This window comes from Chanodichthys erythropterus, chromosome 14, assembly GCF_024489055.1.
Source record: "Chanodichthys erythropterus isolate Z2021 chromosome 14, ASM2448905v1, whole genome shotgun sequence".
NCBI lineage: Eukaryota > Metazoa > Chordata > Actinopteri > Cypriniformes > Xenocyprididae > Chanodichthys > Chanodichthys erythropterus.
The window spans coordinates 18,958,179-18,975,303 of NC_090234.1; the positions used below are offsets into that span (position 1 = coordinate 18,958,179).

Here is a 17,125-nt window from a genome sequence, read left to right on the forward strand (position 1 = left end):
CTATTATGAGGGTTCCAAAAACCTTCAAGCTCCAAAAAAAGAACATAAAAGTTGTCTGAAGCAACATGATACTTTGTGATGAAAAGATTGAGCCTTTATTCACACTCAAATCAAAACCTTAAATCAATGCACAACATTCAAATATAGTTACAGGAACCTCAAATGTCATGATGTTTGGTCACATGTAAGAACCAGTGTGGGTTTTATGCTAGTTGACATTTGAGGTTTGTGTTACCACATTTTATTTAGTCATGTGCATGCAAGTGTTGACTGATTTTTTGATATTTGAGTGTGAATAAACACATACATTTCAATGTTAACTATACACTACAAAGTCTGAGATTCATTTCAAACTACCTTTATTCAAAAGTGTTGGATTTTAATGACTTTCATAATATGGCATCTCTAGTAGCTAACTTTAAACTAAAACTTAAAAATGAAATGATCTGCAAATACAGAAAAAAAAAAAAAAACATTCCACTAAATCTTCTTGGGCCCTAATAATTCCCAACACAGGAGTCTTGGAGTACCACCAACAATATACATTTTGGATGTCTCCCTTATCTGACAGACTCATTTCAGATCAGATTCAACAGATGAGTTGATTCATGTGTGTTTGATTAGGGAGACATACGGTATTGATGGTACTCCGGTATTAGGGTTGGTGGACACTGCTCAGATTTTTTTTCCCTCAACCAGCATCTAACTGATCAAAACAGGAAAAAAGGTTTGAATACTACTAAAGCTTGACCTTAAATCTATAGACTAAAATAAAGCAAACTAGTTTATACAAAGTTGTTGCATGAGGCAAAGAGAAACAGGAAGGAAAACATTGAACAGTGATGACTGCAGTCTGTACAGACTGCAGTCATCACTGTTCAAAGCTGGCTGCCGGTCTGCCCAGCATTCATCACTCCAATCAGTGGGCATGCTCTAAAGCAAACACAGCCATTTCCACTGAACATGGAAGTAAAGGCTGCTTGTAATTCCTGAATAGCATCATGGGGGAAGGGGCATATCTGCGTCTATGGTATGAGACCTTGTTCTCCGTCCCATCTGATTTGCTTTCCTCCATCCAACATCAATATTAGCCTGCGCTCTATCCCAACACTACACAACATCTGGCCATCTACAACACCCCCAGACACAGTAAGCCAGGCACACATAAGCCAAACCCCGGCAACCGTTCGCCTGACAGAAAGACTGATATCCACAAAGGGTTCATCCAATCTGCTGTATATCATTACACAGGAATTATGTTCAGAGAAAACCTCATTAACCCCACCTGCAATTCAGTGACACAAAAAGCCCAGAGGAAGAAAAATAAAAAGAAGCTGGAGGTGGTAAATTGCTTCAAAAGACCCGGGCTAAATCAGATCAATCATTAGCATATAGCGACCATCGTCCCAATCAAACACAACCTTCAGATGATCTTCTGAGGGAGCAGGTGATCATACAACAGCACACAAATAAGAAACCAGAAAGCCTGGTTGTGTTTGCACTGTGCTAACATTTATTTTCTTCAGGGTTGTTTATTTTTCTTCAGAGTGCGAGGGTTTGAGACATAGTCGGCACTGCAGAGCAATAGCATGTCGCTGTTCTACACCCTTGAGCTGCCATTAAATATATAAACTCCCATATTCATGTTTTACACAACTCTTTCATTACATGCCTCTTTTGCTCTCCGAGCCTCTCTGAAATATTTACAAACTCATTGAGACGTCAGAAGGCAAGGAGCCCTTTCTTTTAATTCTAGTTCTCCAGTACCAACTCACAAATGCTTTGAAAAATCTGCTGCACTGAGCCAACGGGATGAAGTTACATAACAAAACTGCATAAGAGTACAACCAGAGAAGAGAACTCAGGGTACCAGGATTCATTCATGCCATATTAACATTATCAAGGATAGATTCAGGGCTTGAAGCAGTCAGGATTTATGAATTTGTACACTTTTAATTCATCATTTTAATTTTAAAATGTAGAACACCCACAGGAATTTGAATTGGAATGATAGGTAGAAGAATTTAGAATTTAAAGGGGAACTATTATGCCCCTTTTAACAAGATGTAATAAGTCTCTGGTGTCTCCAGAATATGTCTGAAGTTTCAGCTCAAAATACCCCACAGATCATTTAGTATAGCTTGACAAATTCACCCCTATTTGGATGTGAGCAAAACACGCCAAAACACGTTTTGTGTGTGTCCCTTTAAATGCAAATGAGCTGCTGCTTTAACAGCTTGCACTTCGGATACTCAACAACAACAAAGCTGGAGAATCTCACGCAGCCAAAATGAGGATTGTCTGTAGCAGTGTTCAGCCTTACATTGTTCAAACTGGAGTCGGACACTGATGGAGAGACTCAGGATGAAGTTACAACTTTTAGAATGCATCTGGATGTTTCTGAATGGTTAGTGGATACATTTATGTAGTTGCTGTGGAGTTGATTCATCTCAGACTAGCATGTGCCATCATGTTAATCTTTTGTGCAAATCTAGTGTTGAATTGACCCTCGTTTGTGAAGCTGTCCGGCGTAAAATGATTTGCGCAAATATATAACACTTTTCCAACTTATGGGGATTATAAAAAAAAGAAAAAAAAAAAAAAAGAAAAGGAGTGGGTGGATTTTAGGCAAGTCGTTTACACATTGTGGATACACATCTGTCTTCAAACAACTTATAAATGTAAATTTAGCATAATAGGTCCCCTTTAAGAATTGGCTTGCATTTAATTAATCAGTTGGATTTTAAATTGAACTAGCCACACCCACAGGAAATTGAATTGGAATGACAGGAAGAGGAATTTTACATTCTCGGGATTTACTAAAGATCCATAAAATATGGAATAAGTCCATCTAGGCCTACAGTATTTATACCTGACTTCACAAAGTGATTTAGTCATGTACCTCAAATTCACAGAAACAAACGACATGCTTTGCTACTCCCGAAAATCAATATTCAGTGTTCATATTTTACATTCAAGGCATCACCAATGGATTGGCAGCATAATCCATTATGATGACATTTTCTATCATCTCTCTTTAAACACATCATCACTTCAGCTCGAGGCTCTAATCAATTCAGTCAGAGCCTTTCCGTGGGGTCAACCATGCAGAACAGCAGCAGCTGTGACGAGGTAATTTGGAGCCCCAGCGGCACCCACTGATGGGCCACAAGGCATTGTGGGTAGATTCTCAATGGCCCTCAATGACAAACGGAGCTCCTGTGAAATGGAAACACGTTCTGGTTTCACCTCAGTAAGAGAAAATAATGAGAGACTATTACGAGAGGTTACTCTGCTTGTGTTAACAGACAAGTGTACGCTAAGTGTAATGTGCTCAGATTACAACTGACGAGGAAAGTCAGGTTTCAAAACTAGAGGAAGTAATATTGGATTTTAAAGGAATAGTTTAACCAAACATGATAAATCCTTGCCATTTACTCACCCTTCCGTCATTACAAACCCCTATTAGTTACCCTATTAGTTAAATTCTGAAGACTGTTTTCATGCAATTACAAGAAAAGATACAGAAGTGTTTATGCATCACAAGTAAAAGCACCACAAAAGTATGAAAAACAAGGTCTGTGACTCATGAAGAAAGACCATTTAAGTCGTTACTCAAGCAAAATCTTGACTTCCGCTCCAGCTCTTCTTGAAGCATTCATTAAATTCAGTGAAGTCTGTTTTGTGAATAAATCAATTATTTTGCCTCAAATCATTTCAACTTATTAATTGATCTTGTTCACAAAATGATTTTCAACCCACTACAGATTTTCAGTGAATAACGACTTTCAATCTGAAACTTTCAGTTTCCAATAACTCACACAAACTTATATCACTTTAGATGACTTTGAATATAATGAATGAGTCATATGTATTACTTTCATGATGCATCCTTTTTTGAAGCTTAAAGGCTTTGATTTCCCATTTATTGGAAAAAAAGACAAGCATAATGTTCCAAATTACATTAAGAATCTCATTATTCAGGTATAACTCGGACGCCTGACATATTGACCCCTAATCAAAGAACACACATACACACAAAAAATGCTGGGTTGTTTTAACCCAAATTTGGGCCAAAATTGTGTCAACAGTTACATTTTTAAATTAAAAAAAACAATGGTTGGGTTTGTTCATATCTGACCCAAATTTGAGTTGAAACAACCCAGCATTTTTTAGAGTGATATATTCTGTCTTTGCCACAAACCAAAGGCTGAAGCCTTTTCCTCATATAAAAAACAAAACTCAAAAACCTTTCATCCACTCACACCCCTAACACAACAATATCTGACACCACCACTCCGATCAGATAGCGCTGAACCATCTTCCCGACTCCATGCAACAGGGCCGATATGTGGGCTACGATTTCAAATACCACACAATAAATCACACACAGACATATTCCTCACCACAGACGCACAGCAGAAATGGCAGTTGTTTCTTGGAGGAGGAATTTGAGAACAAAGCTGCCATTCTGCTTTTCCCAGAAACAGGTTTGCATATCACAACTGTCTCCTCCTTCCCTTGGAGCCATTTCAACTCAAGCCTGTTTATGATCTGAATTATAAGATATTAAAATGCCTATGAAAGTTCAGGATTCTAATACACTGGAAGGTAGTATTTATCCAAATACCACAGAATCTTGTCATATTACAGCAACATGGGGATTTCAGCTACGACCACCCTGACATTTCATTAAATTAAATTTGCCCTCTAAAAGGACAGAGCAAACTTGATTATAAAACAAAGACTGCGTTGAAATTGATTTTTTCCACAGGGTTACGAAGAAAAGATCTTTGTTATGTGTTGAATTCCAATGAAGATAAATGCAAGACTTCGGTCCTGACGATCAGCTGAGACAGGTCATTAGTACCTCCTGCCTGAGAGACAGACACTCACACTCATTAATACATAGGATATTTTCCCTCAGGGAGCTCAGGGCATCATTCATCTCCTGTGTGTGTTTTTTTTTTTTTCTCTCTCTCTCTCAAGCACTGCTGTGAAATTCCCACTTCGCTGAACTTGCAAAAAGCTCCCACATCCCCGAGCAGCCCAGAATGAATGACAATCTATCGGCAAGTCACTCAAGAACCGCAGGCCTGAGAGGAAAACTTTATGGCATGGAAATGGCTTTTTGCATTGTTTAAACTCTGGCATACGTGAGGAACATTCTTAAATGTTACAGAAGAACATTGGTTGAAAACAAATGCTGGGTCAGAGCTGAGACCTGGGGGTTAGTATACATGCCTTAAACACATGGGAGTTATGTGGAACAAGAAGATTTGATTCCGGGTGACTGATTTTGTAAATCAAGGTGTTTTATGAAACATCATATTTGGTTGTCAGTATTGACTTACCCGTATGTCTTTTCAAATTCATATTGTACTGAACAAGTAAGTTATTGAAGAATATCCAGTTTTATTTTTTTCATATAATGAAATTAAATTAAACTGGGGTTGTCAAGCTACAAGCATATACAGACTAAAGTCATTATTCAACAACAATATTGGCATTCACCCAAACATGAGAGTTCATTTGTTAATGCAACAGACTGATTAACCTTTCAGTGATTAGCAAACTGTAAAATGTCTAAATTGTATGAAAAGTCAAACAGAGTGAGCAGAAACCTGTAGATATAGCGCAACCTCTGAGGGGTTCATTTCAGCAAAGCCAGACCTCTGAGATACTGATACGAGTATATCAATTGTTAATAAGAGCTGGATGATGTGAACTTTTGAAATACACATGTTTGAGGGATCACAGCTCTTTGAAGCTACAAAAACACAGGTAGAAAGCCCTAATACTGATGTAATACAATATTGAATGTGCCTCTGATTATCACAGAAGATCGGACTGCTCCGAGACTGCTCAAAACAGAATGGTAAGAACACAAACAATGAGAAAGAGAAAGAGAGAGAGAGAGAGACAGAGACAGAGACAGAGACAGAGACAGAGACAGAGACAGAGAGAGAGAGAGAGACAGAGAGAGAGAGAGAGAGAGAGAGAGAGAGAGAGAGAGAGAGAGAAGAAGAAGAAGAGCTTGTTAAGGCCATTGTTTGACATGAATAGGAGCTGAGGTCATGTTCTTCTTGTGTACTGGTTACTGGTGCCTTTGGCCTGCATGACCCGCAGTACTTTGAGAAGTGTGGTGTAGTGCAGAGCTGTCTGATCCTTTTAATGGGAAGCTCAGAGGCCAAAGCCTCCAGCACTGCTCTCTCCTCACCTGGCTCTCGACAACTGCAATGCAATTTACTCCGGCAGGAGCGAAACGCATACACAAGCAGCTGTGAGAATACTGACCCATCAGTCTGTCAAGCATGTCTGCAGGACAAGGAGAAAAAGAGAGAAGAGGGGAAGGCAGAGGAAAAGGAAAGGAGCATGAAAAGTGTAAAAATTTTGACACTAAAATTTTTACACTATTTACACTATTAAATTTTTACTGTAAAAATTTAAAAAAAGAAAAGTTTTAAATGAGAGAGCAGAAAATGAAAAAGTGACGTGTAGCCAAGTATGGTGCCCCATACTCAGAATTTCCTTCCAAGTGCACACACACCGCAGTGAGTATTAAACACATGCACTCTGAAAACATTTTTGCTGCTGTGCCCGGGGTGCGATTGGGGGTTAGGTGCCTTGCTCAAGGGCTACTCAGTTGTGGGTTATGAGAGAAGAAGAGAACGCTGGTCATTCACTCCCCCCACCTACATTTCCTGCCGGTATTGAGACGCAAAACCACTGAAACCATTAGGCCACAATTGCCTCAGTTGTGATTAGAACAGAAAAAGGAAAATAAGGGAGAAGAAAATGAAAGATGTAACACATGGGAAAGGGAAAGGCAAGGCAAAGTGAGGAAAGGACATGGGAAAGGCAAGGCAAAGTGAGGAAAGGACATGGGAAAGGAAAGGAAAGGAAAGGAAAGGAAAGGAAAGGAAAGGAAAGGAAAGGAAAGGAAAGGAAAGGAAAGGAAAGGAAAGGAAAGGAAAGGAAAGGAAAGGAAAGGAAAGGAAATGGGGGGGGGGGGTTTATGAAATTAAAGATAGAAATAAAATTAAAGAGGAAATAAAAAAGAAAGGTTATCCTAAAGGATAAGGAAATGAAAGAGGAAAGGAAATGGCAGAGCAAAAGGAAAGGGAAAGAGAAAAGGAAAAGGCACAATGAAATGTGATAAGATAGGTGGAGGTAAAAAAAAAGGGAAGGAAAGGGAAAAACAATGAAGGAAAAAAGGTAAAAGAGAACATGAAAAATAAATGACAAAAGAAGAGAACAAAGGTAGAAAGAAAAAATAAATGATAGAACAGAAGAAAAAAATGAAAAGATGTGAAAATAGAAAAAAAAAGGAAAGGGAAGAAAAAGGGTAAAGAAATGAAAGAAGGAAGAGGGAAAGAAAGAGGAAAGAAAAGAGGAAATTAAAAAGGAGTAATATTAAATATGTAAAGAAATGTCAAGAGGAAAATGAAAAAAAAATTGCACGGAAAGATAAGGCAAAAGGAAAAGGGTAAGGAAATTAAGGAGGGAATGCAATAGGAAAGATAAAATGAAATGAATGGCAAAAGGAAGAGGCAAAAGAAAAGGTAAAAGGAAATTAAAGGAAAAATAAAATGGTAAGGAAATGAGAGGAAAAGGTAAAAGGATAGGTGAAAGGAAAAGGAACAGGAAGGGGAAAAGCAAGGGCAATACCCATGTTCCAAACACATAAAATACATCAAGCTGTGCATCTGAACTGATTTTACTACAGTAAACAGTCCTGAGCTCAGTGAAACAAGCTGCAGCGGTGCACCAAAACAGGAAGAACAAAGAGATGAGAGAAACAACGCCCAATAGAAGCTCCAGGATCCTCTCACGGCCGGAGAGCAGAATGAAGAAATCATCAAGTTTGGATGCTGAGGCAGGCTCACTCAGCAAGTGCTGAGGAATGGCCTCCCAGACTGCCTCTTATTTCATACAGGATCCAAACACACCACACCACACAAACACGGACAAGTGCAAGCAACGCGCTTCCTCTCCCCATTCTTGCTCAGTTCACAAGTTCTTTCTGTCAAAGTGGCAGTTTCCCTCAGGTCCTTTCTAAAAGTTCTGTTCTCTCATTACACCTGCAATCACCGTTTGGCTATTACGACTCCATTTCACACTTAGAGTGTTTATGGTTAGCTGTTCCAGAATGAGAATTGACTAAAATATTAGCATATGGTACAGCATGTAGAGGGAGGAAAAAACTGAAGTGTAAATGGCACAGCGTTTTAATGAGCTGTTGCTGTTCCGTTATTAGCTATGCGTGTAGGAGTTGACGTTTATTAAAAACAAAAAAATTTCAAGCACGTCCCAAACCACAAACAGGCTAAAAGAATGTTTTACTCTTTTATGAATGGATTTAAGATGAAATCCACAGGTAATGTTGTGTTTTAAAGACAACTTTCTGGGTAAAATAAGAGTTTTAAAATAAATTACTGCTGGAATTCCATCCCAAATCAGCATATTATAATGATTTCTGAAGCATCATGTGACACTGAAGACTGGAGTTGAAAATGCTGATGCTGATTGCATCGCAATAATTAATTACATTTTAAAATATATTCAAATAAAAATCTTTTAAATTGAAATAATATTTTTTTTTTACTGTTTTCAAAACATTACAAAAATCTTACCAACCCTACACTTTTGAACAGTAGTGTATATCTAATTAAAATAAAATATATCCAATTTCATATTATATTTACTTCATATAATATCTCATGCATTATATAAGCTAAAGACAGACTAAAGGTACATTTGTGTTTCAAAGACAACTTTCTGTGTAAAATAACAGTTTTAAGATAAAATCAAGTACTGCTGGAATCCCATCTGCTACATTAACTCAATCTCATACGAATCACTACATGAAATCGCAGACTTACTCTTCATTTCATTTGGACCACTAATCTCGCCCGAATAGTCCTTAAGTCACCTGGTGCATGGCAGATGCTTGCCTTGGCCTACTAAGACAGGCTCTGACTTAATTTGATCTCGAGTATATTACAATTCCAATCATATTACGAGGTCAGGATAGATGCTCTTATGTCTAGGTTGCATTAGGGAGGTTGAATGGAAGGAAAAGGACACTGGAGGACAGGGCATCTGCAGGGTGTTTTCACTCTGTCAACGGGGACCTGAATGAAAACTAGCGTGGAGCCATGAACAGCATATTAATAGATAAAGCCCAACAGGTTGGTACAAGGACAAATTTCAGCACTCTGGGCAGTTTGAGGGTTTGCAACATGTTTGGCATGTCAATCGTTAACTCAACCAACTAGCTGATTAGTGAAGCACACAAGCTTTAAATTAGTTCCAAGTTTGTTGTAATATCTTTAGAAGCAGCACTTCAATTAGCATGCTTTAATTAGTATGCTAAAGTTTGCTAAATCAAAAACAAGCTCCACTTGTAATGAACAAAAAAATCTGCATGTTTCTTAAAAATAAATTGTGTTTCCACTTAAATTAGACTACTTATAAAGGCCCTCGTTAAAGGGATTGTTTACCAAAAAAATACATTTATTTCATAATTTACTCACCCTTGTGTCATTTCAAGCCCGTATGACTTTCTTCTGTAGAACACAAAAGAGGATATTTTGAAAACTGTCACAAGGTTTTTTTTTTATCCATACAATGAAAGACAATGTGTTCAAATGTTGTTTAGACCCCAAAGGTCTTCAAAATATCTTCTTTGGTTTTCCATAGAAGAAAGAAAGTGAGGGATAAACAACAAACCAAAATAAAACCAAACTCACAATATGGCTGCAATGTAATTAAATGAACATATACGTTGTACACTTCAGTAGGGCTGCCCCTAATAGTCGACTAACCGTTAGCTGACTAGAAGAGGCTTGTTCGACCAAGATTTTATTAGTCGGTTAGCCACAGAAAAAAAATTCCACAGGGAGTAGCGAAGTCACACAGAATTGTTAATGGCAGACTGTTAACGGCAGGAAATCCAAACATTCGCCCATCATCGACCTCAAATATTGCTTATTACTTGAAACATGCAAGTAGTAGTAGCAACTTTACAAGTCCGCTCGCTGGAATGTTAGCCTAGTCCTAGATAAATGTGCACTATTATTATTTGGCGCTTATCCATACTTGTGAGGGGAGCGTGCTTACTGCATGACATACAGGCGCCGGTGCGATCACTTGCATTCAACTTAAAATACTCCGTCAATATGGTCATACAGACAAGAGTAATGCAAACTCACAATAACTAACAATAACAGCAAAACGTTGTGCTTTTGTAAAATAAAGCAAAAAATCTGCATGCGCTTTCTGCCATCTTGGTCTCGGTGAACTTGAGCACATAACAAATATGAACCGAAACTCAGCAAATACTTACTTGTATCTGTTGAAAGCGAAATGTCTACTTTTAAGTAAACCAATTCAAATGGAAAATAAATATTCTCAAATTATGTAATCTATATGAAACATGCATATAGGCACATCTACTTCTGCAGAGATGATGAGTCAGCATCGTTGACTTGATCTCTGCAGCCGAAAACACAGAAAACATTAGCAATAAATTAAAACGTTAAGACAGTCTCCTTGCGGTTTCTTTACGACACACGCTGTGGCAAGCTTTATGCGTGCACTTGAGCGTTCATTATTATATATAGGCAATTAAAGGCTCATTATTATGATTCATGGCTTATTATATAAATTCATAATTAGTTTTCTAATGGCTTAAGTGAACAACTACTAGTTGACTAGAAAAACCTTTAGTCGAGGACACCCCTACATTTCAGAGTGAAGCACGGTACCGTTACACACGTGTGCGACTCTTGATAAACAGTGTTTTTTAGAGTTTTTAGAGCATCTGGATTCGCAGTGAACACTGCTTAATGAAAATCTCTGCATCTAAGATTATCGCTTATAACATGCAATTACAAACAAAACAAGTGCAAACCACTTCACTAAATTTGTAATGAGAAACGTTTACAAACCTGTTGCAAAAAAAGCAGTAGCTTTAAGGGCTCCCTGCAAAAAACAAAACAAACAAACCAAAAAAAAAAGTAATGTCAAAGTTGTTCTGTAAAATAAAATAAGTTTTTATTAAATAAAATAAAATAGTAATTTATTTATTATTTTGTTTAACATTTTGTTTCACAAGTTCATATTGACATGGAGGATGGAACACCTAGCAACTTTTAAAATTAAGTAGTTTTGCACATCCCTAGTACATTTTAGCATTCCCATACCAAAAATAACCACAGAGCATCGATCTGGATATTACCTACATGGCCTTCGAAGCAGCTTCTTCCTGCCCTCTTTTTCACCTCCATCCTTATCATTAATTACTATTTGCGCTCAAACCCATCCCTGCAATAAATCATGTTTTCAAAACTACAACAGCCGCTCTGGCAACTAATGCCGAAATACAATCCATAATCACGCTTGCGTTTTCTCTCGGTCACCAGTGTTGTGTTGGCACTCTCCAAGCTCGTCTTGCACAAGTCTGATCGGATTTTTACCCGTCTGAAACGAGCAAGATTAAAAGACGGTAGAACAAAGGAAAACACTGTTGGAGATAATCACGAGAATAATACGAGCAATTTGCTATCGCTCGACAGTTAGACCATTTGGAAATGGGCTTGAGGAAAATAATCTTCTATTAAAATGATTTGACATGCTTGTTCTTCCGTTCCAACTCTTTTTTGTGGTCTACATTAAAAGGGCCAATTATAAGGACTGTGTTTGTCTCAAGCCTGGAAAACGATAGAACTTACATGGGGTTATTGTTTGCCATTTGACAGTTATTGCATTGAGTAGCGGATATGAAAAGGGAATGTGAAAACGAGAGGGTCAGTCCAGTTAACGGAGTTGTTGGAGAATGAGGTTGATAAGGGATAAACCGTCATGGAGCTGAGCACAGACGAAGTGCAGAGGAAGGCAGCTCAGGTCTTGCAAAGCTTTCTCTGCCCTAAATTACTGGGATAAACACCAAGTTTGGTAAACCTTTATTTTATCCTGCTGGCAAATACTATACCATTTTCATGCACCTCATAGGATGTCATATGCATCTCTATCCTTGTGGAGAAAAGTAACCTAGCAACTTTGCTCAAGACTCAATAATAATAGTCATCATTTATTGAGCCCAAAATATTAATTCTTGCATGAAACCAAAAAGGATAATACAAGGTAGACATCTGAGCTTCATTTCATTCAGTCTATGTTCATTTATAATCCCAAGTTGACTGCTAATTGTAATTTCTGATATGTAACTCTTGAATCTCACACTTAGGAACCAATGATTTATGGTGTCAATAACGTGACACAGCATGTCAGCTTTTTTTGTGTGTGCAAACGAGTGCAAATGAGAACTACAGGAGGAGGAATGATTTTCAATGAACAATAGTCAAGTTTACAGTTTACCAATTAAAATTATTCCAATCGTAGCCGAATTTGTAGCATATTACTGCTGGAAGGTATGAGGAAAAGATGGGCACAGGAAGCTGTCCTTTTTGGTGGCAGTGCATCTCTAAGGAGCATCTCAATACTACTCCTCCTTCCTCCGAAACGCAGAAGCGTGTGGATGATGGTCCGTAGTAATGACACACTGAATTCCTTAAGTGTATTTAATAAATGTGTCGTTTCACTTTTACTCCAGTTTGATTTTGCCGCCACCATTTTGCATTCTGACGACCCCAGACCTCTTGACATGATGACGTAGGTGCAAAGTAATCGGTTTAACGTGTTTAACGTGTTTCAGAATTTTTATTTTGTTCAGTTTATAGAAAGGTTTATCCCAACCCTCCCAAACTGATTACAATTATATTTGGTTTGGGCATTTTTATTCCGACTGAGGTGTTTATATGGAGTATTTTCATTCGGATTGGCCTTTTAAACTGATTACAATGCTCCATGTAAACACACCTAATGACTGACATTTTGATCCATTCCTCAGATAAGGAATGATGATAATATAGCAAAATTATATATAATACTATACATGTATTAAATTTAAAAATCTATGAAAAATTTAAAAATGTATACACACCAAAATTTATTCAGAAATTTATTCCATTTCATTCATTAATACAGATTCACTATAGTTTAAAAAAAATGTGACAATATCTCAGAGTTAAGCTGTGTCCGAAAATTCATCTTAATTATGTCAGATAACGCTTGAGCAAAACATGGTAAGGTCAAAGTGTCTCATTTTTTGGTTCCAAATTTTTATTAGTTTTACTGGTAGTCCACTGTATGAAGAATTTTTGGATAGAATGTGTCACAGTTTACTTTATTTTGCTATCCTCACTTACATAAATTAACTATAGTGTCCTGCACCCACTAGTAAAAATATATAACTATTTATATCTAGTGTCTCAATACTTTTTGGTTTGACTATATATATAAAGAGCATTTAATAATAATAATAATAATAATAATAATAATAAACATTTATAACACCATCACCCAATGGTTAATTTATCTACCATGACGAAAGTCTTTTCAACTTTGCTCTACAAAGTTCAACTGCCTATTAATCAACTAAAATTCAAAATCAATTAATTTATTATTAAAAGAATTGTGTAAAACGCATTTCAAATACACATTTAAATAGACGTGAGTATTGGCCTTTTCCTATTAATACATTGAAGGCTTGGGTGTATACTATGAAATTCCTTCCCTTTTACCAATAAATCATGTCCCTGATTTTAATTGAATGGAAAATACAGATAATGTACTGCAGAGTCCAGACTTTCTCAATTCATACTGCATGTTATACCACTGCACTGTGACAAGTGAGATTTCAGCTCAGTGTATGAACTCTGACACTCTTGTCGATTGGGATGAAACAGGGAGAGCGACAGAGGAGCAGTGCTTGTTGTCACGTACTTTAACACACAATCACTGTGTTGGCAGTGAATGTAATCTTAATTTATAGAGAGACGCTTCAAGACCGATTACATCATGCCTGCTTCATTTCTACAGGCGAGTGCAGAGGAGACATGACAGGCTGCAGTGCACACTAGAGCTTCAGAGAACTGTTAAGGCAGATGTTCACATGATTATTTAACACGTGTGCTGAAATTGATTAAAAAACAATCCTAACTGATTAACTTATTTAATGACACTTAATTTATTATTGGCAGGTTGCAAAGTCCTTCATATTAAAAGGGAACCTATAATGCAAAATTCACTTTTACATGGTGTTTGAACATAATTGTGTACACATTTTTATAAAAATCCACCCGCTCCTTTTTTAATCCTCATAAAACCTCAACAGTCTCATAGGACAAGTCGTATCCCTGCTGTTTACGTTCACAGACATAACCGACTGTGTTTATGTGAACTTTGTGTATTTTAGAAATAACTGTGTGTATTTGACAGTTTAAGCACAATAAAATATGAAAAAGAAGTTAGTTTAATATTTAAAAGATGTGCCGTCTGACAGCCAGCTTTCTGTGTGTGTGCTTTAGATGTGTGTGCACTCAGAAAACAAATTATTAAACTTTATATTTTAACTGATATAGATTTAAAACATGCAGATAATAAACTTTTGTGATTAAGAAGAGCTGCAATGTCCGTGTGCATGATCTCAATATTGATGATAATCAAAACCAAGCAGATGTTTTGTTAGTATTTGGCAGAGTATCCGACACAGGCAGGAGCTGTTGAAGGATGTGATTTCCTGGAAAGGGGGCAGGGAGCAGCAGCTCATTTGCATTTAAAGACACATGCATGAAAACAGCATGTTTTTGCATGCACAAAAAAATGTGCATGACACATTCTGACACCTGAGACTTAAATTACACCTCCCCTTTTAACTTATGTATGATAACTTTATTACAATGGTAACTAACTATATTAGAATAATAACTATATTAGCATTCATACCAGCAGACAATATCTTTATGTTTATTCTTGCATATGTCACTTTAAATGCTCATGCTCTTTAAAGCAGGATGGATTCTGATTGGTGATTGATGGGATGATGATTCAATGATTTTAATCGCTCATCAGCTGGGAAAAAAAAAAATCAGCTCTCTATTGTTACACTTATGGTGTGGACTCAATTGACAGCACACTTTTCTACAAAGTGTCACAGTTAAATCTAAATAACTACAGATGTAATAAAAAAAATAATTTGAGGACAGCTTATGCATGAATTTAACCAAGCAAGGTCATTTGACAAATGTGGGACATTGTTAAGTTCAATGTTGTCCTGCACTATGATGCTGAATTACATCCATGAAATGTCATGTTTCAGGCCCTATGAACAGCAACCAATTGCTTGGAGCTTAATCCACCAACTGTTCTAGGACAGATCTCATATATAATCACAGATCATAGCTCATAGATCTAACAGCAGTCATCTCCTCAGCTCTCATAGCTTACGACTGACCTACATGAGGTGTAGCATGACCAGCACATGCACCGCAGGCTCTAGGAAGATACTGAATCCTTCCCTGGAGAGAGACATGAATCCTGAAGTGCTTATTAGACAATTCACAAGGTCCCAACACAGGATTCCCTATATGCAAAAGTTTTAGTTTTTTCTGTGACAAAATGTCATTACTGCACAGCCAAATTTGAGATAAGAAGAATTAGGAGTGACAATACATGAAATAAAAATGTGAATGAGCGAGGGAACGTTTTAATATGACAATATATCTGATTTAGTTAATTTCATTTCTCTACTGTTATATAATAATATAAATGCAACATATCATAACATAATATCTAAATTACCATAATACAGCATCATCAAAATCCCTTAATTTAATGATACGTTACTGTAATGCTTAATATGACAATAAATTATGTGATTTGTTTAATTAATCTCAACTGTTATATTATAAATATAATAAACATAAATGTTATTATTATTATAAAACTTCCCAATTTAGTGATAAATGACTGTTGCAATGTTTAATATGAAAATGTAATTTGGTTATTTTATTATGTCTTTAACTATATAATATAATATAATATAATATAATATAATATAATATAATATAATATAATATAATATAATATAATATAATATAATATAATATAATATAATATAATATAATATAATATAATATAATATAATATAATATAATATAATAATAACCACAATTACATATTTAAACTAATATAATTTAACATCCTCAAAAACATTCAATTTAATGAAAAGTGATTATTGCATTGTTTTAATTAAAAAAATAAATGTTATTTGGTTTTGTCTTAATTTATTTTGTCTTAACTGTTGTATGACCCACTGTCGTTATGTTGCATTTTAATGATCACATTAGGGTTGTGCCGATGGACGATATCATCGTCCATCGTGATGGCTGACCGACATCACGATGGAGAGACACAATCGTGATGCCACGCCCCCGCCCCGCTCCGCCCCTTTTATTCCCCTCTTATTCCCCTCACGTGCAACCTATTGGAAAGCCTGGATGAGTCATTAGTTGGGAAATAAAATAACCCTTTCGCACGTAAGTTTAAAATATTCTGTCTGACCCCCCAGCGTGAGTTTTTCAAGGCGACCGTTATTTAGAACGTATCGCTTTATGGTTTCCATGGTGACGCGTCATTGCTTGTCATGTCACACACCGCAGCGCTGTATGACTGATGATCTGCTTTTATTTCAGTTTTCCTTTTTTATTCAAAATATTCACTAATTTGTTAACTATAACATGAAATATCTGATATTCCGATTGTCAAATATGTGAAAGTGGATGTGTTTTGCTGTTTAAACAACTTTATTATGATTGCGTTAGTTGAGCTATACACGTTATGGGCGTCGCCATGTTAGTTCGTGCCGCAGGTTCTGTTGGATTCACAACATCTTATATGTATTTAAACATCCGAAACCTAAAATAAACATTATGTGGTTGAAAACACTGCATATTTGTGATATATGAAAAGTGTTGCGCACGTCCATCTCTGGTTTAGCGCCAGCTAAAGCGCACACGCACATTTGAATTTGGCAATTGATCACGTGATGCACCGGTGTGATCGTACTCGTCTATTATAAAGTAATAAAGTAAAATAATGAATAATAATTATATAATAACGAAAAATTAAAGTACCCCCACCCCCCCCCACCCCCCCACCCCCACGATATCATCGTCCATCACGATGTTTTACTGTAAACATCGTCAACTGCCAATTT

At 36.7% G+C, this 17,125-nt stretch overlaps 1 protein-coding gene across 6 annotated transcripts in view; it reads right to left on the minus strand.

The window, feature by feature from the left end:
- The window catches only part of adarb1b (adenosine deaminase RNA specific B1b), a 177,668-nt gene that overhangs the window by 77,716 nt on the left and 82,827 nt on the right, over nucleotides 1-17,125 (minus strand). For 2 of the 6 annotated variants that reach the window (XM_067408639.1, XM_067408636.1), the window contains exon 3: nucleotides 9,540-9,572. The exons of 2 other annotated variants lie outside the window; for them this stretch is intronic. The gene's annotated coding sequence lies outside the window, so the exon portion shown is untranslated. Of the gene's footprint in view, nucleotides 1-6,220; nucleotides 6,319-9,539; nucleotides 9,573-17,125 lie in introns of all 6 variants that reach the window. 2 more of the 6 variants (XM_067408637.1, XM_067408638.1) reach the window with 2 other exon arrangements.